The sequence below is a fragment of the Gopherus flavomarginatus genome, chromosome 3 (assembly GCF_025201925.1).
Source record: "Gopherus flavomarginatus isolate rGopFla2 chromosome 3, rGopFla2.mat.asm, whole genome shotgun sequence".
Classification (NCBI taxonomy): domain Eukaryota; kingdom Metazoa; phylum Chordata; order Testudines; family Testudinidae; genus Gopherus; species Gopherus flavomarginatus.
Window position 1 is genome coordinate 13558964 of NC_066619.1, and position 27205 is coordinate 13586168.

General features: G+C 45.3%; 1 protein-coding gene across 1 annotated transcript in view; it reads left to right on the top strand.

Moving 5' to 3' along the window:
- ARK2C (arkadia (RNF111) C-terminal like ring finger ubiquitin ligase 2C) overlaps nucleotides 1-27205 on the top strand; it is a 106782-nt gene that overhangs the window by 48502 nt on the left and 31075 nt on the right. The window lies entirely within an intron of this gene.

A 27205-nucleotide genomic window follows, 5' to 3' on the forward strand; every position in this document is an offset into this window, starting at 1 on the left:
TCAAAGCAGGACCAATCTCCAGACAGACTTTTGCCCTAGATCCCAAAATGACCCACTCAAGGATTGAATTTACAACCCTGGGTTTAGTAGGCCAATGCTCAAACCACTGAGCTATCATGTAGCTACGAGAGTTCTAAAGCCCATAGCTCACTGGCTCCAGAGGTGCAAGGTTCCCCAGGACTTGGGGTTGTAAATAAGGCAGGCAGGGTTAACCCCGTTAGGGTTTAGTTACTTTTAATCTGCACATGTCGATTACTCCTAAGATGTCAGATTCACACCAGTATCGGCAAGCACCTGGCAGAGGAAAGCCCACCTGGGGTGAGGTTGTGCGAATGCAAAGCCTCTACAATTTCCCCTCCATCATGGCCCAGTGGTGAAACACCTTCCCTTGGCATAAGCCCCTATGGGTGGGCAGTCGTGCCCTCTGACCAGGGAGAATTCCACCGTACCCCATGAGGTGCAGCAGCCTTTGCTGGTGTTGGAAGGTGTTGTTTGGAGTAGGCATGTTGCTCTGAACCTGCCACTGAACACTCAGCAAAACAAAGGAAGCGGTCAGATCTGTTCTGAGTGTGAAGGGCAGCATGGGAGGAGGGGTGGAGATGCGTGTGGGGGAAGTGGAAAAATGGACGTTTGCAGCTGGTATGACAGAGTTTTGCAATAAGTAGAGCTGGCCAGAAAAAGGGAACTTTAGTAGCCGCCATCGAGATCGAGACATCATTGTGGTAGGTGTTGTACAAACACGTAGTAAGAGACAGGCCTTGCTCCCAAAGCCATACAATCTAAATAGACAAGGGAAAGAAAGGATGTGGAGGAGGGAACAAAGGTGATGTATCACACAGCTGGCTAGTCTTTTTGATCTGTGTTTGTACAGCGCCTAGCACAATAAGGTCCTGGTCCATGACTAGGTAATGGTACAGCTATGGCAGAAGTGGGTAAACTACAGCCCACGGGACTGTCCTGCCTGGCCCCTGAGCTCTAGCTGGGCAGCTCGGCTGTAGTGCTGCCAGTCGCTGGTGCTCCAGGCATCATGGTAAGGGGGCAGGGAGCAGGAGGGATTGGATAGAGGGCAGGGGAGTTTGGGGGGGGGTCATCAGGGTGTGGGGGTGTGGCTAGGGGGGTGTGGCAGTCAGGGGGAACAAGGGAGGGGCAGTCAGGAAGGAGGGATGGTTGGATGGGGTGCCAGGGGGGAGTCAGGGGCAGGGAGAAGGGGTGATCGGATGGGGCAGGGGTCCCAGGGAGGCTGTCAGGAATGAGAGGAGGGGTTGGATGGGGCGGCAGAGGTCCGCGGGCAGTCAGGGAACAGGAAGCGGGAGTGTGGGAATGGGACAGGGGTCCTGAGGAGAGGGGGGTATTAGGGAATGGGGGGGTTGGATGGAGCAGTAGTCTTGGGGGTGATGGGCAGATAGGAGGCGGGGGCCGGGCCACGACCCCTCCTCTAACTGTCCCGCCATACAATTTACAAAACCCGATGTGACCCTCAGGCCAAAAAGTTTGCCCACCCCTGAGCTATGGTAATACAAATGATATGGCTGTGGGAATACAAGTAATCATAACCCAGGAGCAGAACACAGGTCTCCTGACTCGCAGGTCAGTACTCTAGCTACTAGACCATGCATCCCCTCCAACAAAGCTTTATTTCTTTTTGGCAATCACCCCATAGTAGGAAAAAAAATCCCTAACCTCAGTTAAAAAGCGAGGTACAGATATATATATATAAAATTTAGAAGCTAAGACTGAAAGGCCCAGCTGAAATCCATCTCTCTTGCTTTGTCTTTAAATTGATACTCACACAGATTTGTTACAGATCAGAATAATTTCAGATGAGATTTCTTGGCAGATGAATGGACGTTTTGAATCAATTCTGCCATCCCCTATGTCAATGGGGTGCCAATGATTGAATGCTAGAGCTAACTGCACTGCCCAGTTTTTCTCTCAGGATCATTAGGAGGTTATAGACTGTTCATTATATGGAAGTTGAATCTAGCTGCCTGTTAATGGAATCAAACTACTTGACCTTAATGCTGTGATTGATATTTAATTTGAAGTTGCTACGGTCTCCGAACACTGGCAGTGGAAAGAGCCATGCGGAAACTGAGCTGCAAAGACACTGAAATTAAACTAAATTAAAGTAATTGACAAGTCCTTGGGACCTAGGAGCTTAAATTCAGAGCTAAAAGCAGTGTATCTTTCTCCTTAAATCCGTGCATATCCTTCATGAGGGACTGTAGGCACTTGCATACCAGAATGAGTGTGATCAATCTAGTTGCTCAGTCTTTGGGTTTACTGCAAATTCAGGCCTGTAAACTCTATATAGCAAAGGCCCATCTCTTTCTATTACCACAGTATCCTCATCTCTAACCTATTTATCCTTACAACACCCTGTGAGGTAAGGAAGTGCTATTCTCTCCACAAAGGAACTTAGGTGCCAAAAGAGGCAATCGGGCCTCTTTAAGTGCCTCCGTCCAACATCTAGGCCCCACTGACATTCTCAACACAATTGTTCCACCACCACCTAATCTTGTAGATGCTGAAGTTTCCACCAGTGGGCATAAGAATCTATGGTCCATCTAGCCCAGTATCCTTTCTCCAACAGTGACTCATATCAAAGCTTCTAGGGGAATGAATTGAGCAGGGCAATTCTAGAGTGATCCACCTCTGTTTTACCTCCTGGCTTCTGGTTTAGGGTCACCTTAAGCATAGAGTTGTGTCCCTGCCCATGTTGGGTAATAGCCATTGAGGGATCTATCCTCTATGAATTTAACCATTTTTTTTAAACCCAGTTATACTTTTGGCCATCACAATAGCCCCTGGCAATGAGTTCCACAGGTTAGTTGCATGGTGTATGAAAAGTGCTTCTTGTTAGTGCTAAACCTGCTGCCTATTAATTTCATTGGCCAACCTCTGATTTATGTTTTGTGGGAAAGGGTAAAGAATACTTTTCTATTCACTTTTTCCATGCCAATCACGATTTAATAGACCTCTGTCATATCACCCATTCCTTGTCTCTTTCCTAAGATGAACAACCCTAATCTTTTTAGTATCTCCCCATTATGGAAGCTGCACCATACCCCCTAGATCATCTTTGTTCCCCTTCTCTGAACCTTTTCCAGTTCTTCTATATCCTTTTTTGAGATGGGGCAACCAGAGCAGGACAGTACTCAAGGCATGAGCACACCATGGATTGATAGTGGCATGATGTTATTTTCTGTCTTATTTTTTATCCTTTTTCTAATAGTTCCTAACAATCTGTTAGCTGTTTTGACTGCTGCTGCACATTGAGAGGAAGTGTTCAGAGAACTATCCATGATGGCTCCAAGATCTTTCTTGGGTGGTAACAGCTAAATTAGTACATATAGTTGGGATTATTTTCTCCAACGTATGTAACTTGGCATGTAATCTTGAATTTCATCTGCCATTTTGTTTGTTGTTCAGTCAACCAGTTTTGTGAAATCCCTTTGCCGTCAGCTTTTGGACTTAATGAGCTTGAGTGATTTCTATTATCTGCAGACTTTGTCCACCTCAGTGTTCTCCCCCTTTGCCAGACCATTAGTAAATTTGTTGAATAGCACAGGTCTCAATACAGATCCTTGGGAGACCCCGCTGTTCACCTCTCTCCATTGTGACATCTGACTATTTATTCTTATCTTTGTGGATCAGTCTCTGGCCATTGAAAGAACCTTCCCTCTTATCACATGGCTACTGAGTTTCCTTAAGAGCCTTTGGTGAGGGACCTTGTCAATGCTTTTTGAAAATCTAAATACACTATATTGACTGGATCACTGTTATCCACATGCTAGCTGACACCTTCAAAGAATCCTGATAGATTTGTGAGACATGATTTCCTTTACAAAAGCCATATTGACTCTTCCTCAACAAATCATATTGATTTATATATCTGATAATTCTGTTCTTTTCTATAGTTTTTACAATTGCCCAGTACTCAAGTTCAACTTACCTGTCTGTAAGAGCCAGGATCTCCTCTGCAGCATTTTTAAAATCAGTGTTACATTAGCTACCTTCCAGTCGGCTGGTACAGAGGCTGATTTCAGTGATAGTGTTTTTAGGATTTAAGGATTTAGGGTAAAAGCCTGATGCTGGCCCATAGCTAACAAGCTGCTCAAAGCCTTAGTTCACACCTAACCAGACATGCCAAATCACCGGAAAAAAAAAAAACAAAACAGAAATTGGACTTGTTTTTGGTTTAATTGGCTTGTGAGTTGCTTGTTGGCTAGTTTTTGGCTTGTAGCTTCTTTTTTTGATCGGCTCTCAGCAAGCAGGGGCAAGGAGAAAGCAGAGGCAAGAGAGGGAGAGAGTCAGGGGTGCACAGAGGGCCCCCCCACAGTCCCAGACTGGACACCAGGGGATCTAGTCACATAGAGTGTTGGCCTTGTTTTTAAATGGGGTTAGCTTGATTTTTGGCTTATTGTGAAAGTTGGCAGCTGTGCACCTAACTCCCTGGCAGGCTTCTCAAATTAGGCATTCCCTGTGGGGCCTGCTGTGGTAGACATGCACCTCACCTATACAAATGACAGTGGGATCTGAGAAATTCTGGTGTGCATGCATCCATACATTTGGATCAGCATACTCGATAGCCCATTAGTTCAGGCCCTCCTCCTGCTTCTGGGATATGGCAGACCAAGGTCTGAATCCTCCTCCCCTCTCCGTGTCTGATTTGAAGCAGGGACTTGAATGCAGGACTCCTATGCCTCACAGGAGTGCCTTAACCGCAAGGTTATAGTCAATGTCTTGCTTCTCCCTCTGACCCACTGAACATTTAATTATTTATACAAAGTGGACCAGCTTCCGCAGGCATGATTGACAGAGTCCTACCCCAGACTACCCGACAGCTTGATGGTTTAGGGCGCTCCTGTGGGAGACCTGGGATATGTACCGAACTCCAGAAGAAGTTTCACACCTGAGTGGAGAGAGGTGCCTCCCTGCACTCTGTCGGTCAGACACTGAAGGCCCAGATCTATGGGAGTCAGGCACTTCAGTACCTTTGTGGATATGACTCTAAGGCTCCGCCCCCCACCTGTGCATTTCACTGCTAGCTAGCTTGGGCAGCTCCCCACTGATCTCCCTGGCTCCTGAGAAGCCCTTTCTGAGGCTCTTCTACACTGAGAAGTTTTATCAGCTTTGCTATATCAGTCAGTGGCATGGAAAAACCACACCCCGGACAGCTAGAACTCTGGGGTGGGGCAGAGGGTTGGAGTGCAGGGGTGTGAGGGCTCCAGCTGGGGCGGGGGTGGACTCTGGGTTGGGGCTGGAGAAGAGGGGCTCAGGGGTGGGGCAGAGAGTTGGGGTGCAGGGGTGTAAGGGATTTGGCTGGGGGTGCAGGCTCTGGGGTGGGGTCTGGGATGAGGGGCTCAGGGCTGGGGCAGAGGATTGGGGTGGGGATGCTGCCACAGCCCCGGCAGGTCTGGGCCAGGGCCGGGTTTGGGCCAGGGGAGGGGCACCAGGGCAGGTCTGGCCCCTTGCTGGGCCGTCCGAGTCCCAGCCACAGCTGGGGCTGGGCAGTGCCATGCTGTCCTGGCTGCAGCTGGGGCTGGGCTGCCCAGGTTTGGGCTGTGCCTTCCCGGCTATGGCTGGGGCCAGGCCTGGGTAGGTGCGCCCTGGCTGCGGTTGGGGCTGGGCCATCAGTGGGACACCATGGCCACGCAGCAGGTTGAGGGCTGGGCTAGGTTAGGACCAGAGGAGCACTCCCGCCGCAGCAGGTCTCTGGGCGGGTTGCCCGAGTGGCACTAAATAGGCTGCTGCATGGCCACGCAGCTTATAGGGAACTTAGGTGACAGATACGCTCCCTCTTCCACAGGTCAGTGAAACTAGTTCCCAAATGTATGTGAAGTGTTGTCTTCACACACGTCACCAAGGCTTGCTGTGGTAACCAGCTCAATGCCAACAACCTAATGCCTGCTGTGAAACAGCAAGAGATTGCTTAGAGTGAGATTTGTCTGGGGCAGAAAGGCCCTGTCCTGATTCTGCCACTAAATTGTTGTGCAGCCTAAGGCAACTCACTTCACTGCCCTGTACCTCAGTTTCCCCAAAATGAGGATAACAGTGCAGTACTTACTCACCTTTTGTAAAGCACTTTGCAATCCTTGGGTGCTATTTAAGGACACAGTGTACAGTCTAGGGAGAACTATACCTCACCCCTGCTGGTAGCACTCCTGGTTCCATCCTCTGTGCAGGAACCAAAAATCTCAGAAATATCAAATAAATTCACAAATGAAAAAGAAAGATCATAACAATACATGGCAGGAGGTCATGTATGGCAGCTACAAAGCTCAGTTAAATATCAACCAAAGATTAGCCTCTCCTCTATGAAAGGCCAAGAGCTATCAAGGATGCTGGGCTTTGAATTCCTACTGTCAGGTACTCAAACAGTCAGCTTCTAAAAACTAACCCGGACCACCTTCCAAAAGGAAAGGAACTTCAGGAAGAGTCGAGTCAAGGGATAGGGTCACATGTTAGGAGATTCATCAGTGAGGAATGTGTGTAAATTTGGAAGAGTTAGAGTTTAAGGCCAGAAGGGACCATTAGATTGTCTAGTCAGTGGGAGCAGAGTTAGGTCAATCCAGAACGCTGTTGAAAACTCCAGCCTGAGAGATTAAAGTAATTCGTCAAAAGCCATACAATGAGCAAGTAGCAGAGCAAGGAATAGTACCTGTGAGTCTCGACTCCCATTCCTTAGCTGTAACTGCTACAAAGCACAGCCTGTTAAGTACCTCTCAGTGTTAAAGGCAACAGTAAATTACAGATATTGTTTTGGCAAATAGCTATGAACAGAAACATACACCTCCGTTTGCACTGACCTTTCCCTAATTGCCTGCTGGACCTCTTAAACTTTAGAATTTCAATTGGTCCAGTCTCTAGGACCTGTCTCTTCTTTTGAGTGAGTGGACCACTGGTTTTGGGAGAAAGTTCACATAGCACAAGATGAAAAGGGGAGCAATGATATGTAGCAGTCTGAAAGAATTTAGGCTCAAGCTTTGATTTCTCTTACAATCAACTGAAGAATAATGGCTGGATTATAATATTTCTCTTTATATCTAAAATTCCAATGCTGATGATATTAAAATCATCCAACATTTTGCCAAAACTGTCCCAGCATTTCTGTTTATGCAGTAGCAACCTCCATTATTCCCAGAGCTGTGCCAACCCACCTGATGATGCTAGTATACAAGTGAGTTTAAGCAATAAGTAAATAAAAAAACTAACTTGTAATTGCAGCCCCCTTTAAATTTGGGGGGGGGGGGGGTTGAGGAAATCAATGCATGCAGGGAATGGATCACTTGATGATTACCTGTTCTGTTCATTCCCTCTGGGGCACCTGGCATTGGCCACTGTTGGAAGACAGGATACTAAGCTAGATGGACCTTTGGTCTGACCCAGTGTGGCTGTTCTTATCTTCTTGTGTTATTAAACTAGAAATGGACAAAATCAATACAGTACAATGGTTTTCAGCCATTTTTCATTTGCAGACCCCTAAAAAATTTCAAATGCAGGAGTGGGCCCCTTTGGAAATCTTAGACATAGTCAGCAGACCCCTAGGGGCTCTGAGGATCACAGGTTAAAAACTGCTGTTATAGGATAACAACATCCAATGCAAAAGTAATTGGCACAGTGTCGCTTTAAGGAGACATTTCAAATGCTGCCCCAGTCCCTAGTGGAGGTGAATGGGGATAGTCAGAAGGCTTTGAAAATTAGCAGTGTTTTTGGTACAAACCATCAATATGCACACATCACCTGTGATTGTTGATTATTTGCATAACAGTAGCTCCTAGCACAGGGCCCCATTGTGTTAAGTGCTGTACAAACACAGAGTGAGAGGCTGTCTTTGCCCAGAGGGGTTTATAAGTAGACAAGAGAAAGAAACAGTGGGAGGGGAAACAGTGATAAAGCAGGACTGAAGGTCATACAGCAGTTTACTGACAGTGCAGGACGAGAGCTTAAGGCCTTTGGGGCCCCCTAGGTGCATTATCTACTAAGCCACACTGCCTCACTATGCTTGGATTTTGCTCCCCATAACGCAATCATGGGAGATGTGCATGGACACACTTGAGAGAAGGTGCTGAAGGAATCCTGCAGGAAAGACTTGCTTTGGTAGTGAAAGTAGGTGATCAGAAAGTAAAAGTGACCTGATGTTTAGTTTAGGACCCAGAATTCCCAGGTTCTAGTCCTAGCCCTGCTGCTGACTTTGGACAGGTTGCTTAACTGATGGTTACCCATCTGTAAAACAGGCATAGAAATTACTTGATTGTATAGTACACTAAGGAAGGCTCTTGGGAGTTGGCATCAGCACTGGGGTTAGAAGTCAAGAATTCTCAGCTGCAGCTGGATTCAGGATGTGTTAATATAATTTATCAGTTTTATTTAATAAATAAAAACAATTAATAGTAATTAGTATGGGTCTTAGGCTCACCAGTCTGTTTGATCATAAGTATGACAAGATGGCCAATGTAGTATCGTGGGTCCTGCACTTTTCTTGGTGGGGGGCTAAGATACCACCCCCTGCCCCTGCTCTTGGGGCACCAAAGGCCCCACTAGTGGCCCCAGAAGGTGGTAAAGGAGGAAAGCAGGGGAGGGGTCTGGGTTTGCTCCTTACTCTGAGCCTCAGCCCCTCTCAACCCCTGCAGGTTCTTACCCTCTTCCTCCTTGGGTGGGGTACCTTAAACACTGGGGGAGGGAGTCTCCTTTACTCTGATTGTCCAGGTCTCACAGCATCTCTCCAGGCTCCCATCCTCTCTCCTTCCTCCTTAACTGCCTGAAGCAGGGTTTTTTATTAGGTTGCTAACAGGGCCTTAATTGACTACAGGTGCTCCAATTAACCTGTAGCAACCCTCCCTAGTCTACAAGGAACCACACCTTAATTAGCCTAGGGTTTATGTACTTCCCCTCGACCACTCTCCCACTGCTCGCTGGCCCTGCTGTATCACAGAAAATAAAAAAGTTCTTGTCCCAAATCAGGCTCCACAGAATTCACAAAGGACTCTTGGGGGTATGACAGGGAGCTCACCCTAAGACAGATGTAGCCTGAAAGACTTATTAAAATCAATAATAGTAAGTAAATGGTAAAATACTCAGAGTTACAAAGTTACAATTGCATTACTGCTATTCAAAAGATACATATGATAATATAATATTATATGCAACAAAACTTTGGTTAATATACTCACACCCTTCCTTGATAACCTGGTGGTAAGAGACACAGGACCAGCCTTGCAGTTCAGGTTTCTCAATTCTTGAGTGGGGGATGCAGTGCTTAGAAAAAGCTAATGCTACTTAGAATTTACTTGACTACGTTAAACTTAAAATCAAAACCTAATAAACTAAGAATAAAAACTTACGGAAACTGAGCTAGTTCCCTTGAAACTTAAAGTTTAAGAAGAGCAAGTACAGCCTACTACTAGTAGGAGTCATCATAGATAGAAGAGACAGAGAGATAGAGTAGAAATAGAATGAAAGTGAGAATGAAAGAGCAGAGTACTCTAGCGAGGTGGGTCACCTCTTTCATAGGGCACAAGTGCCAGAAATCCTTCCTCCTATGCCCAAATGTCATTCCTCACCCACACAATGTTAGGGTACACTTACCCCATAAACTAGCATATTTGTGCTGTGGCAGAGCTCTGACCTTGCCCCCGTGGGTCCTGCGCTTCTAGGCGGTGTATGCTAGCCTCAGTGGCTCACTGTGACCCTCCACGTAGCCCTTCTCTCTCTAGAGCCAGGGTTACAGTCTACTGAGTCCTTTTCATCATAGGCCTGCAAGGAGGTTGGTGAGAGAACTCCCACGGTCTCTGTTCAGCCTCCTGTCCTGACAGGGGCCTGACTTCCCCTCCCAGGAGATGTTCTTGTAGTGGTGGGTTGGGGGGAACCCAGGCCCGCCCTCTACTCCGGGTTCTGGCCCAGGGACCCTAATGGTAGCAGTTGTTGGCAGCCAACCTTTCACTGCCAGAGTTGCTACATTTCCCTGGGCCACTTCCCCACAGTTCTCCTGCTTCTCTTTTACCTTAGGGCTCCCTTAACAATGGTTTGAAGGTGTCTTCATTAATCAGCCCTTCAGTGACACTTCCTCTCTGCTGGCTCCCTGGCTTTCCCCTGTCTGACTGGAGTGAGCCCTTTTTATAGTATCAGCAGGGCCTTAATTAGAGTCAGGTGGTCACATTAACTGAATGGCCTCACCTGACTCTTTGCAGGTTAATCAGAGTCAGGTGTTCTCATTAGCCTGGAGCAGCCCCTGCTCTGGTCAGTCAGGGAACAGAAAACTATTAATCCAGTGGCCAGTATATCTGCCTTCTGCTATTCTGCTGTACCCAACTGGCCTGGGTCTATCACAGTGCGTATTGATGACATGTACATATGCCCATACGTTTTCTTGTGGTGTACCTGTTAAGTCTGTGGGTACAAACTGAAACCCCCTCCCCTGCCATTCTCCCATTGTCTATTGGTCTAGATAAAAGGCCCTAGACATAGCATAGGTACTTATCTATTTAGGTAACAAGATGAAGGTCAACTTTACTTTCTGGGTAAAAGGTCTTAATATAGATAGGGTAACTTTGCCTTAGCTTAACATACAGGATATGGCCTGTAGGTCTCTTACATTACAGCCAAAGTTACTTTAATATAAATCTATAAATCTATTACAATAAACCAAATACTTAAACTATAAGAAAAGATATATATATCTTTTCTTATAGTTTAAGTATTTGGTTTATTGTATTGTATATTATGTATATGTATATGTATATATATACATATACATATATATATAATGCAAGCAAGCAGGTTAATCCTATAGGCTACACAGCATCCCATTAGACTGTCTCTCTCCCTTGCTGTCATCAGGGCTTTTGAGCCTTGACATACAAAGAAATTAAATGGATGCTCTCAGGATTGACAAGTCCAAACTGCAGCCTGCACTACAAATAGCACAATTTGAAGCTATCATTCTGAGTCTCCAGACCCTTCAAAGTGAAGGCTGCAGTGCACATAAAATCCTTCCCAAAGCCGTATGGTACCAAAGCCCCAGGGGAAAGCAGTGCCATGCTGCCTTGCACAAATGCATGCAAGCTGGTAACAGTTGTTCTGGGTCACAAATCACAGAGTGGCAAGGTGGTAATCAGAGAGGGCAAGTGGCCTCCTAGGTTATAGTCTCAGATACTCTGGCTGGCATCTGAATAGACAGCAAGTGTAAAGGGCATATGAAAATACTTGCCTCTTTATCTGACAAGTCCCCAGAAAGTAATCATGGGTAAAGCAGTTTCTGTAAGGGCTGGGTTGGGGAAATCAGTTCCACCAGTTTGTCTGGAAAGAATCTGGCCTATTGAAATCCTGGGATGGTGGGTGGAGCTCCTCAGAACAAAAGGCCCACCTCCGCCACAGGATTGACAGACCAGGGGTAGCTTGGGCCCTTAACAGGTCTTTATCCTTCCCTTTGCTAGCTGGGCTTGATGTTTCAGTTGGCAGGGGCTCCAGGTAGGTCACTCAGGCTGTAGAGACAAGCTAATAACCCACTTGGATGTCTACTGAGTGAGTCATTTGTAGTGTGTGTTCCAGTCTGTATGGCTTCCTTTTTATGATGCTGCCTTGTGTTGTTCGCCAGCCCTTTATCCTCGCACCCCTGCAAGGAGGGAAGAATAACCCCAGGCTGCACCTCAGGCCCAGAGCCCTCTCTTTCTTGTACACCAGAAGCAGGGCCGGTTCCAGGCACTGGCCCAGCAGACAGCTGCTTGGGGTGGCCAACGGTGAGGGGTGACACTTCCGGGTCTTCGGTGGCAATTTAGCAGCGGGTCCCTCACTCCCTGTCAGAGTGAAGGACCAGCCACCGAATTGCCGCCGAAGACTGAAGCGGCGGCGGTAGAGCTGCAGATCACGATCACGGCTTTTTTCTTTCTTTTCTTTTTGCTGCTTGGGGTGGCAAAAACCCTGGAGCCAGCCCTGACCAGAACTCCAGGGCTGCCCCAAAAACAGTGCGAGGAAGGGGTCCAAAACTTGTCCCCAGCCCAAAGGTGCTGCACTTGCTTGTGTGAGTGAAGTCAGTGGGATCGGGCCCTTGGAATGAGTCATTGTGACCTCCCTTCCTGAGCAGAGAGCTGGGCTTTAGAGTAATCTTCAGAAGTGGCGCCTTGTGCTTTCCATTCAGATCCCTGCCTGCTCCCCTGTGAGCGGCAGGGCAGAGGCATTTGATGCTGTTTCTTCAGGTCCGGCAGACAGGACAGAATTTCCTCTAAGCTGGGTAAGATCTGTTACGCACAGCTGGAGGGGCTGTGTGAATACAAATAAGCAGAAGATGGGGCTGAACCTGACCAGACCTCTCCAAACACTGAAGAAATTCATGTCATTATTTGTGTTATATCCAGAAAGGAATTTCATGGCTGGCCCTTAACTCCATAGCGGACTAAACCAAAACCCTGGCTTTGCCCCCCTGAATTTTGTCAGCATTTAGCTTTCTATCAAAACTTTGCATCACTGCCCCATCTCTACATATGAATGAGCATGATACTGAGCAGTCAGTGCATCCCTGTATCATCCCAATTTTATGGATGGGGAAACTGAGGCACAGAGAGGCAAAGTGACTCTGCCATTGTCACACAGCGAGTCGCACTCAAGATTACTTCCAGGCTCACAAACCAAACTGTCTCTCTAGTTATTATTGTTTAGTGAGTGCACAAGCTGTGCAGCTGTTTCTGTACAAATCTATTGATGGACTCTGCTGCTGTTTCAATTAGAGCACGGTCCAGCAAACACAGCGCTAGAACATCCTGAGCAGGTACAAGCGTGAGACAGCATGGGATCCTAGCAGAAGTCCTTCTTCAGAAAAGGGGTCTGTGGAAGAATTCTCCAAGGAGGGATTTTAAGTAGGAGAAAGGAGGTCATTTTGTGTACAAAGATCTTTTAATTACTGCTTTTACTAGAGATGGGAGGAAGTAATAGCATTTGGATCCAGTTGTGGATTTCAAATCCTTGTGGCTTGGTGGTGTTTGGATTCAGAGATTTGTTTTGGACCATCACAGACTAGCCACAAAATTCAAAGCTGGATCAAAGGTCAGATTCTGACCCCCCCCAAGTTTGGTGTTTTTCATTTCAAGGCTGTGGTTTTGTGCCCATCTCTGGCTTGTATAGACGTTTGAGTTGGCATGTCTACAGCACTTTCCATCCAAGTACCATTCCCACTAATAATAGTAGCAATTAATGTTTGCATGGTTTTAGGGATGTCATTAGAGGCCAATTAAGGGTGTCGTTAGATGCCAGAGCTTCAGCAATGCCAACTGGCCTTTTGTCCATTGCAAAGCAAAGCAAACGTCAGAAAACCACTTATTGAATCCCCCTCTAAAACAACCGTTAGCAGCTTACTGCTGCCTGTCAAATTCCGAGACACTATAGGCACAAGTCAGCACAGTTTACATTCCCAAGGGCCTGGCAGGGAAAGGACTGAGATCTAATACCTCCCCATTGTGTGTGTGCTTCTTCGCTTTACTGTAGCATTCTGCAAAGGCAGGTTCGTTAAAAAGATATTGTTCATGTCCAAAACTTTTTGAAGTGTAGGATGAAATCCCTCCCCTTAGTTTATTTTTCTATTGCCTGCTTGGAGAAAGACAAGTGTAAAGTAGTTGAGATACAGTAAACTATCCCCCACTCTTGAAAAAGCACTAATACCTTTATGTTCTGTATACCCCAGGATACTTTCCTGTGAAGTCCACTGTCTTTTCTAAGCACATTATTTAAAACAGAACAAAAAGAACGTTCCTGTCACTTAGTTCCTTTGGAGGTTTAGCCCAGCTAATAATAATTAACTGAAAGAGGGGGAAAAAACACCATTGGCTTGGCTAGAATAGAAAGATAAACGGAATGGCCAAAAGGAAGAGTATTGTGGTTGATAAACTGAGCAGACATGAAGTTCAGGGTATGTGCAGTATCATATATGGATGGGTCAAAGCATGCTGGTTCCAACCAATTCCCATGCAGTTTTTGTAGCACTTTATATGTAAATTGGAGAGCTATGTATGTACTTTAGGGAAGCATTTATGAGCCCTGGGGCTTTGCTTTAAGTTCAGCAAAAGCTTTGTTCAATGTTTTTATTCCCTGGTTTTTTATGTACAGAATGATGTTATGCTGTAACAGGAAACAGCTAGAATGAGTGTATGGGAGAGGGTGGCCCAGACAGACAGAATGACTGAATGGTTGATGGCAAAATCTTCAAAACATGTGTTTTGGGAGGTATTCATTCTGGGGCATATAGAACCCGGGTTGATGTACACAGTTGACACTCGATTGATCAAATCATATCCAACTATGCATAAATCTGAGTCTAAGGATGTGCAAAAAGGGGCTTGCCCAAAAAATTATGCATGCAAGTTTGGGTGCTGAAACTGGGGTTGTCCAGAGAACACTTTGCTGCAAGCATTGATTGAAAAGACTGAAGAATGCAGTGTGAGTGCATGCCACTGATAAAGAGGAGGAGGGGAAGAAAGTCAGGCCATTCATTTAAAACATCTGCTATTTAGGGGGTTGGGTAGCTCAGGGATTTAGTAACATGATCTGGAATTTCTGAATCTCTCTGTGGCTGTTTCAGATCAGGCGTGGTTGAAAGCTGTTACCTTCTGATGGTAAAATGAATTGAGGTTCTCAGTCCAATAGTGAACAGGTGTCCAAATCAAAATCTGTAGCCTGACTGGAAGTCATCTCATCAGACACAACCAGGACTGAATCGTGTGGTGACTGAACTACCTTTTGGCCTTGGGGGTGGTTGTTAATTTTGGAACTCGGACTCAGGGTAAAATGTTGGCTTTTTTGCAGTCAATGGCAAAAGTCCTGTTGAAATCAACAGGGCCAAGTTTCATCCTGAGATTAATATACGAACACAAGCTGCTGATCAGCAATGAACGCTGCTGAGCTGATTTTTCAAAGAGCCGGGTTTAGGCTATGTGTATGTTAGAGTGGGGATGTAATTTCCAGCTCAGGAAGATGCATGCACGTGTTAGCTGCGATCGAGCTAGCATGCTAAAAACAGAAGGGTTGGTGCAGCGGCGTGAGCGTCGGGAAGGGGAGTGACACACAGAATACCAGTAAATAATAAAAGTCCCTCCCGAATACGATGGGGGTGTATTAACTGGACTGAGTGAATAAGCTTGCATTGCTGCCATATCTATTTTGTGGGTAAACAGATTTCAATCTGTTGGATGGTACTTTTCCTGAATATTTAGTCCACTTTTTAAAACACCCTTCTCTGAACAGCACACTTGGGAAAATTTGTTATACCCACAAACTGAAGTCTACGCATCTATGCCAGTGTACATCAGCTAAGGTGCTGGCTGATAACGCTAGGAAATCTGGAAATGAACAGTTTAAAAGATTTGCTCCATTCTGTTAAAAGCTGATGTAAAGTACACTGCAAATAGACCTCGCTGTTAAGCCCACTTTTATTGACCCTACAACACCTATGAATAATGCTGCATGTTCTTGAGCACCACCTACTGGCAAATTACTATTCACTGACTTTCAACATACCTAGATCGGGTTTGAAAGTGGAAATTATATTTTGTGGGAAATTCTGACATTTTGGGGGGGGAATTGTTCTGAATTAGAATGAAAAAACAACCTTCCAGAATGTCTCACAGAACAAAAATTCCAAAAGATTTCAATTGAGAACCGCTGAAATGTTTTGATTGATTTTGTGTCAGCCTTAATATTAAATATAGTATTACTATGATATTAACACAAGTATTGTACTATACAAATAAACAAAATTAATCTAAACGTTTTATCATTGTTCAAATCAAAATGTTACTGAAATTTCCATGGGACAAGTAGAGAAATCAACATGTTCTATGGGAATTTTGACAAAACTGTATTTTTTGATGGAAAATGATCTCATCATAATTTTTTTCAACCATACATACAGACGTCTCCTTTGAAGAACATTCTTGTAACAAGGTCCGCAGTGCCATATAATCTTTCATCACTTTCTGTCATTGTTCTCAATTTACACTGCTCAAAATTAACTTCACCCCTTGTCTTGATCTTCAGTGGAAACATGCTGTGAGACTTGACTGTCAGTTTTATACATTGTCTATTAAATAAGTAATAAAAGTTCTGAAAGGAGCTGAATCCCCGTCCACGGACATTATGTTAGAATTCTATGGAGTCCTGAGCTGGCCAGGTAGAATATTGTTATGCATGTCAATTAAATGATTGATTGGATTGGCGTTAGGAACCATGTTGATTATAGAGTTCCAGTGTGTTATGAGACTTCCACATTCACTTACAACTTTATATTTTAACTTGACTAATTATGTTGTATAGCAATGAGTGTGTAGCCCCTATAGTGTGTAATGAAGTAGCACGTGGTAGTGTTTATAGTACTGGGAACGGATCCTCTGCATAGGAAATGAGATTATAGAGTCTTGGAGTCTGTTGTTGTGAATTTTGCACTTATTTTTGTACATTTTAGGACACAGAATGATTTTGTATTGAGACCTGCCTGGACACAAGCATGTGCCCGTGTAGTTCTCAGTCAGGGAATCAACTGGATCCCTAACTGTTCTTTTCCAAGCTTTACTGCTAATCCATGTCCCTCGTAAACTGAGCGCACTTCATACAGAAGGTATTGAGGGTGATAAAGCAGGTACTCTTCTTCCCCCCTTCTATGCATCTACAGTTACTTTTCAGAGTAGAACCATACATCAGTAACCACTGGACGGCCAGCAGACCCTACCCCTCACTCACACTTCCCATAGCTCATGGCTTCACTGTTAAAGCAGGAGACTGGGACTGTCTTGCCTGTGACTTTCAGTGATTCAGTTTAGCTCTGTGGAGCAGAGTTTGCCTATCTGATACATGGGCATCATACCTACTTCTAAGGGTAACCTGAAGTGTAATGACTGTTTGCATAGCGCAATGAGATTGTGAGGCCAGAAGGATTAGATCAGCTAGTCTGAGCTCCTGCATCACATAGGCAAAAGAATTTCACTCAGGTACCTGTACACTGAGCCCAATTACTTGTGTTTTACTAAAGCATATCTTCCAGATAGGCCTGTGGTCTTGCTTTGAAGATTGCAAGAGATGGGGAATACCCCACTCTCTTGGTAGCTTTTTTCCAGTGGTTAATTGCCATCAGGATTAAAAAATTGGGCCTTTATTTTTAATTGACTGTCTCTGGCTTTAGTAACCACCCACTGGTTCTTGTTATGCCTTTCTCCTTAGAGGCCAGTTGCCATGTAAATGCAAAGTTGCTTCTTTTTGTTGCTTCTTTTTGTGGCTTAACAGAAGCAGAAACCTACACTGCAGTCCTTTACCAAGCAAACAGAGGCAAAACCTCTGGGTGTGGAGCACTCACAGCCCCTGGTTATGACTCTGCAATAAGTTTGCTTAGTCACAATATCCTGCCGTATGTGTGGTGCATCAGACTGTTTTCATGGATACTGGATGGCTCTGTGGTTTTGGCACAGTTCTCAGAATTTCCTAAACAAAATGGCAGTGCTGTTGTAAAAGGCACTGAAATCAAGACAGAGTGATTTTTGCCCCCTATATATCTCCCTGCACTGCACACCTCCATGTGTAGTGACTGTAGCAGAATTTCCCCCCCATATTGAGTTTCCTGTCTTGTAAACTGAAGTAAATGAGAATATTAAAGTCACAGCATCTGTGGTTATGTCTGTTATGGGTATTTTTATGCAATATAATCTCTCATTTCAGATCACTGAATAAATTTGGGCTTTTTAAAATAAGGATATATTTCCCAATAGTTTGTAAAAGATTAATACATGGTTCATGGATGTCATAAAATAGTATTAATCAATTGTTAGAGTTCAACAGATTACAGGTAAAAGACCTGCTGGTGTATTAATCCCCATATATAACACACACTACTCATATTGGTAATGTGCTGCTAACATCTAGTAATCATTATTAATATCAATGTCTGATGCAATCAATATTCATTTATAACTATTTCTAAATAGAACCTTACTATAAAATGTGAGCGTTTCTAGGATAACAAACCCAAACTGGAGTGAAATCACAATCTCTCATGGCTGCTGATTTATTAGTGTTACTGGGCAATAGTTCTATTTAAAGACTTCCTAGCTGCATGGCATCTCTGAAATCAGCCTTGCAGAGGCTGGTTGCTTTAAGAAACAGCCTTCAGAATCCAGCCCTAATGGCTGTAGCTGTGTGTGTCAGTCTTATCTGGGCGCCTTTTGATTGATTGATTTATTTTTGGAGTGGGGAGAGATTTTGAGCTGGAGTTTAAACAATAGCAAGTGGCCAACATCAAGATATGCAACAGACTTCTTTGGAGCTGCCAGCTCTCACGGAGTCTGCCTCTCCAATCTGCGCAGCTTGTGAGAGGCAAATGAAGATCTTTTGCAGTTCCAAAATCTGTCTGTGACTGTGTCCTGTGAGTCAGGGCTCACCAGAAGCTGCCATTTCCCACTCCCCTGTGATCTGACAGAGATGTATAAATAGGACTTGAACTCCCTCCACCCTCCCTCACGACATTCATGCACACACATGCTCAGTGCTCTCCCTCTCACCCACAAGCTGTTAATGCTTCTTTACACTGGCCAGGGTTCCTTACCCAAGGGGAAACATTCACATGCATCCAAATTTTTGTTTTCCTTTCAAATGTGACACAGTTGCAGTACCCCTGGGGCTGCATCTGTTAGAACCTCTTTGGGATGCCTATTTTCAGTAAAAACCAAGGGGCCTGATCCTGAACCTCTTACTCACAAGAGTAGCCCTCCTCAGAGTAGCCCCGTTGCATTCAATAGAATGACTTATGTGGGCAAACCTGATTTTTGGACGACTTTCTGTAATGCTTGAAACGTATGTCTGTGTTGAAAATATTAGTTATAGATTTTAGCATCACAAGCACTGATGAGGGTTTTTTTTTTTAATATGCACATTGTAGATCCCTGGATTTTATGAAGTGTTTGGATGGAATATTGGTGCATGATAATAAAATTGCGCATGCTGTTCTTTACGTGTAAATGTTGATTCTGCCAATCTAGGATCAGACTAGGAGCCCTTCAAGTTGGTGAGTAGCTATTCCACGAGCAGTCTAGGGTGACCAGGTGCCTTATTTTTTACTGGAACTTCCAGTCGAAAAGGGGATTTCACAGTGTCTGGTCAGATGGGCACCTAACGTCCAGTTACTGCAGGTGTGGGAGGTAGGGAGGTGCTGGGTCATCACCCGGCCAGCCCCTACTCAGCCGGGGCCACCTCCTACTTGTGTTGGGTGGCTGCAGCTCCCTGCCCTGGCTCTGTAGGACAGTTCCTCCTGACCCGGGTGTGTGTGTGCGTGGGAGGGGAAAAGTAGCGAGCAACAGAGGGGAAGGGGGAAGAGAAGTGGACGTGGGGTGGGGCCTCTGGGGAAAAGGCGGGCAGGGCCTTGTGGGGAAAGGGTGGAGTGGGGGAGCTTCTGGCACTCCTGTTGGTAATATTTAAAACCTGGACACTCCAAGTTGGCAACCCTAGCTCAGCAGTCCTGTTGGAGTCAGAGGCTCCTGGTTATTGCAGCATAATTAGCAATCATGTGGAAACAGATGATCTCAAAAATGACAATATGTAAAACAATGAGAATGTAGCTCAAACGATCCCCTGAAAAATGATGAATTTCAATGTGTTTTAATGGATAGTTAATCTTCATTGAAAGAGCAGTTTTCCCTTTTTTTTTTTTTGTGGTAACTCTTGTGATAATCAGCAATGCTTTCAGAAAGGCAGAGTGAATTGAGTACTGTTCTGGGACAGCTCTGTCACTGGCCTATTGCATGACTTTAGCCAAGGCATTTCACCTTTGTCTGCCTCAGTTGCCCCATCTATAAAATGGGGGTAATGATGCTCCTTTATAGGGTGCTTTCAGATCTACTGATGAAAATCACTGTATACAAGTTAGATATTATAACGGTGCATAGGTGGGGAAATGAATGGGCCAAAATAATCTGCCCTAGATGTCAACACACGGGCCCACACCACAGAATTTAACAAGGTCCAAAACATATCTACATCTATGGTACCACATGCAAACCTTCATCCTACAATGCTTAGATTGTAGAACTATGGACTCTGAGGATTTTTCTGGGAAAATTCCCCCCCCCCCCGCCCCCACTGTATTTCAAGTAACATGTAGAAATGGTCAACATATCTATATTTTGACAAAATTTCAACTGTTGATGAGAATCAGGAAGGAAAGTGGTTTCCTCCCCTCCGCATCCCTCCAAACTTCATGAATTTTCCACAGTATTTTTCAGTCAGCTCTAATCCTTTCCAGGTTGAAAAGGTGGAAATTCTCATATATCTCCAGAGAGCTGGGAATTCTCAACTGCTACAATTAACTCGGGCCTTTGTGTTGCATCTTATCTTTCTGAAGACAAATTTGTGGGACTAGAGCAATTTTTCTCCTTCCTGTATGAAAAGAGAATGTTTCATTATACAGATTCCCCATGGAATATGGATGAGTATATGGACTTGAGCCTGCAAACCCTTACACACCTGAGTAATCCTGTTGACTTCAGTGAGTGAAGGGTTGTAGAATTGAAGCCTGTAATAGCTCTATTAATCAAAGTATCTCAAAGTGCTTTATACATATCCATTAATCAATCCTCACAACATCCTCCTTAGTTAAGTATTTCTTCATTTTACAAGTGGAGAAACTGAGGCACAGAGCAGCTAAATTACTTGCCTATGGGACAGACAGCGAATCAGTGTCAGGGCCAGGGATAAAGTCCAGAATTCCTTACTCCCAAGCTTCTATTTTAACGATCAGAAACTGCCTTCCCTGGCTGTGTTGCTATGACACTTTCTTTGTACCAAAATGCAGGGCAGAGAAAGCAGTAGAGTAAAATCAGACACTTCCCAATTAGGGCGTCCTTTTATTCTGCAGCAAAACTAATCCATGGCAACTGCAGGTGCTTAGCTTCTGGACTAACTGCTCTCGGAAAATGCAGCACCACCAGCCTGGGTAGTTGCAGAGCAGCATTAGAGAGAAGCTGTTTCAGATCATCAGTGTAGCCGGCAATGCCATAGTTGGAGTGCGACCGTTTGTGTCGGTGAAGTGGAGGTGAGCCAAATGAAGTGCGATAATTGGTTAGCAGTACTCAGATTTTGCACCAATGTAAATTAATGAAGTGCTGGCCTTTCCTGCCCTCCCCCCCTTCAAATTCTTTAAGGTGCTCGTGACTTGGAGATCGTTGCTAGGACAAGACCTGATTCATTTGTTGGTGGTGTTTCTGTTGCTATCTTAGTGCTCTGCACCTTCCAACCAGGGAGCTCAAAGCACGATTCTAGGATTTGTGAATACATAGCCCCCTCCCCAGACAGGGAAGCATCATTATCCCCATTTCATAGGCGGAGAAACAGAGGCATGGTGAAGATGGTCAGCTTGCCTAAACCTAGTTTCACATAGGCCTGTGTGACAGTGCAAGGCTTGGCTTCACCCTTCAGACTCCCCAACCTGGGTGGGGTGGGTAGTAACAACTTGTTGGTAAAGGCCAGCTGTAAATTCTTACCTCCAGGGAGCCAGGAGGAAGCAGGAGAAGAGTTGCTTTGAGGAATGGGGGTTTCTAAGGCACATTACATGCAGGGGCTAACATAGCTGATGCCTCACCCCTTGCTCAGGGCTGTGCCGATCTCTCCCATATTGATTTGAATTGAGAGCAGAGTTGAGAATAGAACCCCGCTTTCCTATCTCCCATGCCCAGGCTGTGATCACTGATCCCCACATCTATATTTAGTTGCCTAGCTCCCACTTTAGGCACCTAAGCCCAGATTTAGGCACCGCTTTTCCTTAAAACCCCCACTAAGCTGCTGCCAAACTCTGGGGGCACCTGAATCCCTTGGCCGGAAAAGTCCCCAGGTTGCCTAAGTGCCTGCCACTGGACATGGGCACAACACCTCAGTCTAGGCACCTATCTCACATGTAAGGGTCTGTCTGCACTGTAGTTAAACACCTATGGCCGCCCCAGGTCAGCTGACTTGGGCTCCCGGGGCTCAGGCTGCGGGGCTGTAAAATTGCTGTGTAGACATTTGGGCTTGGGCTGGAGCCTGGGACCCTCCCCACTTGCAAGCTCCCAGAGCTCAGCCTCCAGCCCGAATGTCTACACTGCAGTTTTACAGCCCTGTAGTCCAAGTCCCGCAAGCCTGAGTCAGCTGAAATGGGCCAGCCGCGGATGTGTAGACCTATCCTGAGGGCCTCAATGGGATCCTCAAACCAGGTGGAGATAGACAACAGACATCTTGCCGTGGGGCCCAGTCTGGTAGGAGTTCTTAACACATGCCTAACTCCAGGCAAAATGGCAGGAGAAGGAGCAGGTCTCTGCTAGAATCCAGAGGCCAGTGGTTAGGGTACTCATCTGGGAGGAAGGAGACCCTGGTTCAATTCCCCTCCTAACCTGATAAGCAAAGGGATTTGAACATCAGTCTTCTACTTCTCAGGTGAGTGCTATAGCCACTGCATCTTGGGATCCTCTCCTGTTGAAGCTGCTCTACTGTGTATAAATAATGAAATACACATTGGGTCAGAGAGCGTGAGCTTGACTCTATAGTCCAGTGGTTAGGCCTTTCCCCCTTATTATTAATAAAGGTATTAAATAAGCCCATGCCTAACACCTGTGCATGGCACGTTCTGGACCAGCCAGCTGTCTGATGGATCTGGTTCAGGTATTTAAAGAGCATACCCATCTTGGTAGTAGCTAGGCTTCAGGCTGAGTGGTTTTTTAAAGCTACCTGACATCTCTTTTGTTTTTCAGATTAAATAAAAGTGGAGGACCCAATACCCTATCCCCAGTCCCAAGTGGCCTGGTGCTTCCAGTCCATCTGGAAGTAAGAAAATCTGCTCTGGTGTGATTTCCCCCTCCCCTGCTTTCCAGCTGTCTGCCATAGGTTCCTACATGGCCCCCAGTACTCTATCTGAGCACCTCACAATCTTCAGTGTATGTTCACACCCCTGACTGCCCGAGCTATAGTCACCTATCTTTTAAGTGCAGACCAGGCCTCAGTTGGCAGCAAGTTGGGGTGTCAATTACCCCGCACTGTTGTGCCCCACATTAAGTGTCTGTGTGGACCATGCTGCCATGCACAACAAATGCTCTAGTGCCCTTTGCTCTGCCCTGCTTTGAAATGGGGTAGCTCAAAGCACCCTAGGAAACTTTTGGTGTGTGGCAGCAGAAACCAGACAGACACTTAATGCGGGACATGCTAGTGCAGGGTAGGGTGACACTCCAGCTTGCTGCAAACTGACTATTTGCTTAGACAAGCCTTAGGCTACTGCTCTAACCACTGGACTATTCTTCCTCTCTGTTAATCATTTGGACATGCAGTTAGACACAGGGCAACGTTCCTGAGCCATCCCAAACCTTTGTGTTTCGTCCATTCTACATCAGCCAGAGCTAGCACAGGGCAAAATTGCCACCTTGTTTTCCATGCAGTCACACAGGAGTAACTCAGCGCAGGCTGTGGCCTGCCATCTGATGTTGGGAAGGGTTAGGAAGGACACATTGAAGACTTTATGACGAGCACTGAGTCGGTGCAGAATGACAGGGAGACTGAATGTGATCAATCACAAAAGGAAAACCAGGAAATGAAGGGGAGAAGATAGAGAGTCAAACCATTATGCTGCCAAGCGACATACCCTCAGGAGAATTTTATGCAAGCCTAGCCCCTGAGATGCTGATCCTCATGGTGCTCAGCCTTTATCAGCTAAGTGGGAACTGGTTTTTCTGGCTGAGTTGTGATATGTTATCTCCTCCGCTGACACAGCAGCTGGGTTTTGTTTTCAGTAGGGTCCCTCTCTGGACTGCTGATCCAATATCATAGATTGTTAGTGTTGGAAGGGACCTCAGGAGATCATCTAGTCCCTTCAAGTTACTATTTAAATATCATAATCTGATGGAAAAGTACAGGTAAGCGGCAAAAGGGGAAAATGGATATTGAGAGAGAGACAGACAGAGAGAGCACAAATAAATCATTAATAATACGGAACCTCAGGGAAGAGCTAGAAGTTCCAGTTTAGGGAGGCACATAAATAAACTGGACACATTGAGGGGTTTTCCTGGTGGCTTTTGAATCCATCTCGCTGGTAGAGAAAGGAGGGGCATGTGCTGTTTTTCCAGATTTGCTTGGGGTCAAAAGCAGGAACAACAGCAGTGCTTCATCACTCGGTGGTCTACGTTGCACGTTACCATGCTAACACGGTCTATTTCCCTGTTCATCTGGAGAGTAGAGAATAAGGATCTGATCCAAAGACCATTGAAGTCAGGGGGAATCTTTCAATGGACTTCAATGGGCTTTGGAGCAGGCCCTTAGAAAGCAGCTACACCTCTACCCCAATATAATGTGACCCGATATAACACAAATTTGGATATAACGCAGTAAAGCAGCGCTCCGTGGGTGCGGGGCTGCACACTCCGGTGGATCAAACCAAATTCGATATAACGCGGTTTCACCTATAATGCAGTAAGATTTTTTGGCTCCCGAGGACAGCGTTATATCGAGGTAGAGGTGTATTAATGCGGAGACCAGTCCTTTAGGCTACGAGCTTGTCAGTTTCTCACTGGTAAGCTCTATGCTTACTTGTCAGGAGATCAAAGTGTATTAATGGAAAAATAAAGTCGATTGTGGTTGGTCTAGTCAGGGGCTCAGATCTCCCATTCACATGGAGATAGAAACTTGAGGCCCTCTGTGACTTGACACAGGGAGTATCTGAATCTCCATCTCCCCTCTTTAATCCTAGAACTACAGTTCCTTTTTGCAAATTCCTGCTGCAGGCAAGTTATGCAGAGCATGGCACAGGAAGGATGCAATTAGTGGCTTTTGAATGTGATGTGCACACTTCCAGTGTAATCATCTTTGCCGTATAAATGTCCTACAAACTCAAGAGCTGCTTTGGAAAGTAAAAATGGCTCCCTGGCCATCATTACAGGGAGAAAAAACACTGAGCCAGTATGATGTCTCTGGACAGATCTTTAATTATGGATTTCTCTCTGCTGTGCCAGATACTACTGTCTAAACAAAGGACTGTTGAAATAAATGGATCAAGTTCTCATTTGACCCAGAATCTCTCGTGGGCAGTGATTTTATGTTCCAATGCAAATCTGACCTGGGACTGAAATATGGACTGAGCAAAAAGAAAAGAATAAATGTTACTGGAGTAAATACCATAGGGCTTGATCCTGTGCACTTTACCCTGAGAAATCTTCCATTAAATTCAGTAAAGGAATGGTACTGCCAGGCCAGATTCTGATCTCAGTTACATCAGGGTAAATCCAGGATAATTCTGTTCTATTGATGTCAGCGGAGGTACTATGGGTTTACCCAGTTAACAGATTTCATCCTGTGTGATTTTCAGCAACTACTTTTTCTTTGTGATGTGTGGTTGGTCAGTTGCATTGTACTGGTATTGTTTTTGCTTCTGTGCGGTTGACCACAACAGGAAGAGAGAAGTGACAGAGATTTCAAGATGGCTGTGCTAAGACACAGACCTGCAGATGTGTTTCACAAAGTTTCTGTCTTTCCTGAGACATTCTCACAACCACACTTGTAGAAAAGAAATACAAAAAAAATCACAAATTCCATCAAAGCAAGTTCGTGGCTTATCTTAACGAATGTTCCCACATGCAGCTAGCCAATATTGGCGCAGGTCTAATGGACAGTATCTTCATCAGAGATGAAAATGCGTAGTGTAATATTCTGCCCCAGAGCAGTGTGAAACTTTTGTAATGGAACCCCCAAGCTGTGGACAAATCATCCAGTTTCATTAGATTCCCAATGTGTGAATGTCTTCATTCAACCATTCCCAGTGAGCTCATCAGAACCTGTATATGATCAGGTTATACAAGGAATCGTTCAAAAGTTGATGGTTTGTGTGTTCAATCAGTTGTTTAGGGTATGTCTCTGTTTGGAGCTAGCACACTAGAGTACTCACATAGCCTCGGGAGCACAGGCAGCAGCGAGCGGCGGCAGGTGCTTGTTGTGCCGAGTACATACCCATGGTGTTCAGGCAGGTTTGTTATCGGAGGAGCTAGCTTGCTGCTTACCTACTGACTATGCTTCCCCAGTTACACTTCTACCTTTAGTGTACTACCTTGCAGAGAGCTATCACTAGGATGTCTACACATGCTGGGAATCACAATCCCAGCTCCGAGTGTAGACGTCCCCTTAGTTTCAATCAGCCTGTGTTTATGGCCTTCCACTCCACTAGAAATCACCAGCTTGTTGCTTGGTTTCAGGACAAATTCCTGCAAAACACAAATTTCAAATATATCCTCCGTATAATTCTTCCACCTCTTCCGACTTGTAGAGGCACCCTAATGAATAGGTGGCAAAACTGCTTTGCCTTTGTCTGACCTAAGATGGCCCCAAAACACAGCCTGACATAGGAGCACCCTGCTTTCTAGGGGAATTTGGAGCCACTTCTCAGCTTTGTACATTAGCCTGAACTTTACTGTGTATTCAAAGCACCATGCTAACTGTTGGTGCCCAGTACAATAAATAATACACTTCCAATTCGAGACCATAACATCGTTCCAAGTTCACTCCAAACTGGATCCTGCTTCTCTCAAGCGGCTTTCAAACCTGGTCAGAGATTTGAGTTTCTAAGAAAACTTCAACTTTGGTAAATTTCCTGTGTTTTTTGGCTTCATTGTGGGCATTGTTCTAGTTGCAGGGTTATGTTTTGTGTAGTCCAATGTATAGTAAGTGTATAATGAACAAAGCATTCGAAAGCAACCTCCACTTGTGTCCAATGTGTGTGCTGTATGGCATACTGTCTGTCACCAGGCTGCATGCTGTAGGGAGTAGATTAACTGACTCTCTCTCCGAGGAGTTCTAAAAATAGAGTTTTGTCCAGAAAGAATGGTGATTGTATTTTTCAAGAGATAAGGGGGTGTCTATTTATTTAAATGCCTCTTGAGAAGCAATCCTATGTCACACACAAATGGGATGTGGATGGCTGGTGGTGAACTGTATGATGCTAATGACTTGTGGTAAGAAGTGATCTTGATCCAGTGGTCAATGGTGCATTTTATGCACGGCCCCATGTTGAGCATGTTTGGAGATGCACCATCCTAGAGGGAGTTTTGAAGGAATTCTGGGCCTCAGGGAGCAGAATTTCTCCTAGAGCGCCCAGCGCACTGTGATTGCTGATACACTCTATCAGATGGAGCGATATATTACACCATCAACTACAGCCCCACCTTCAGACCTTTCTGCACCC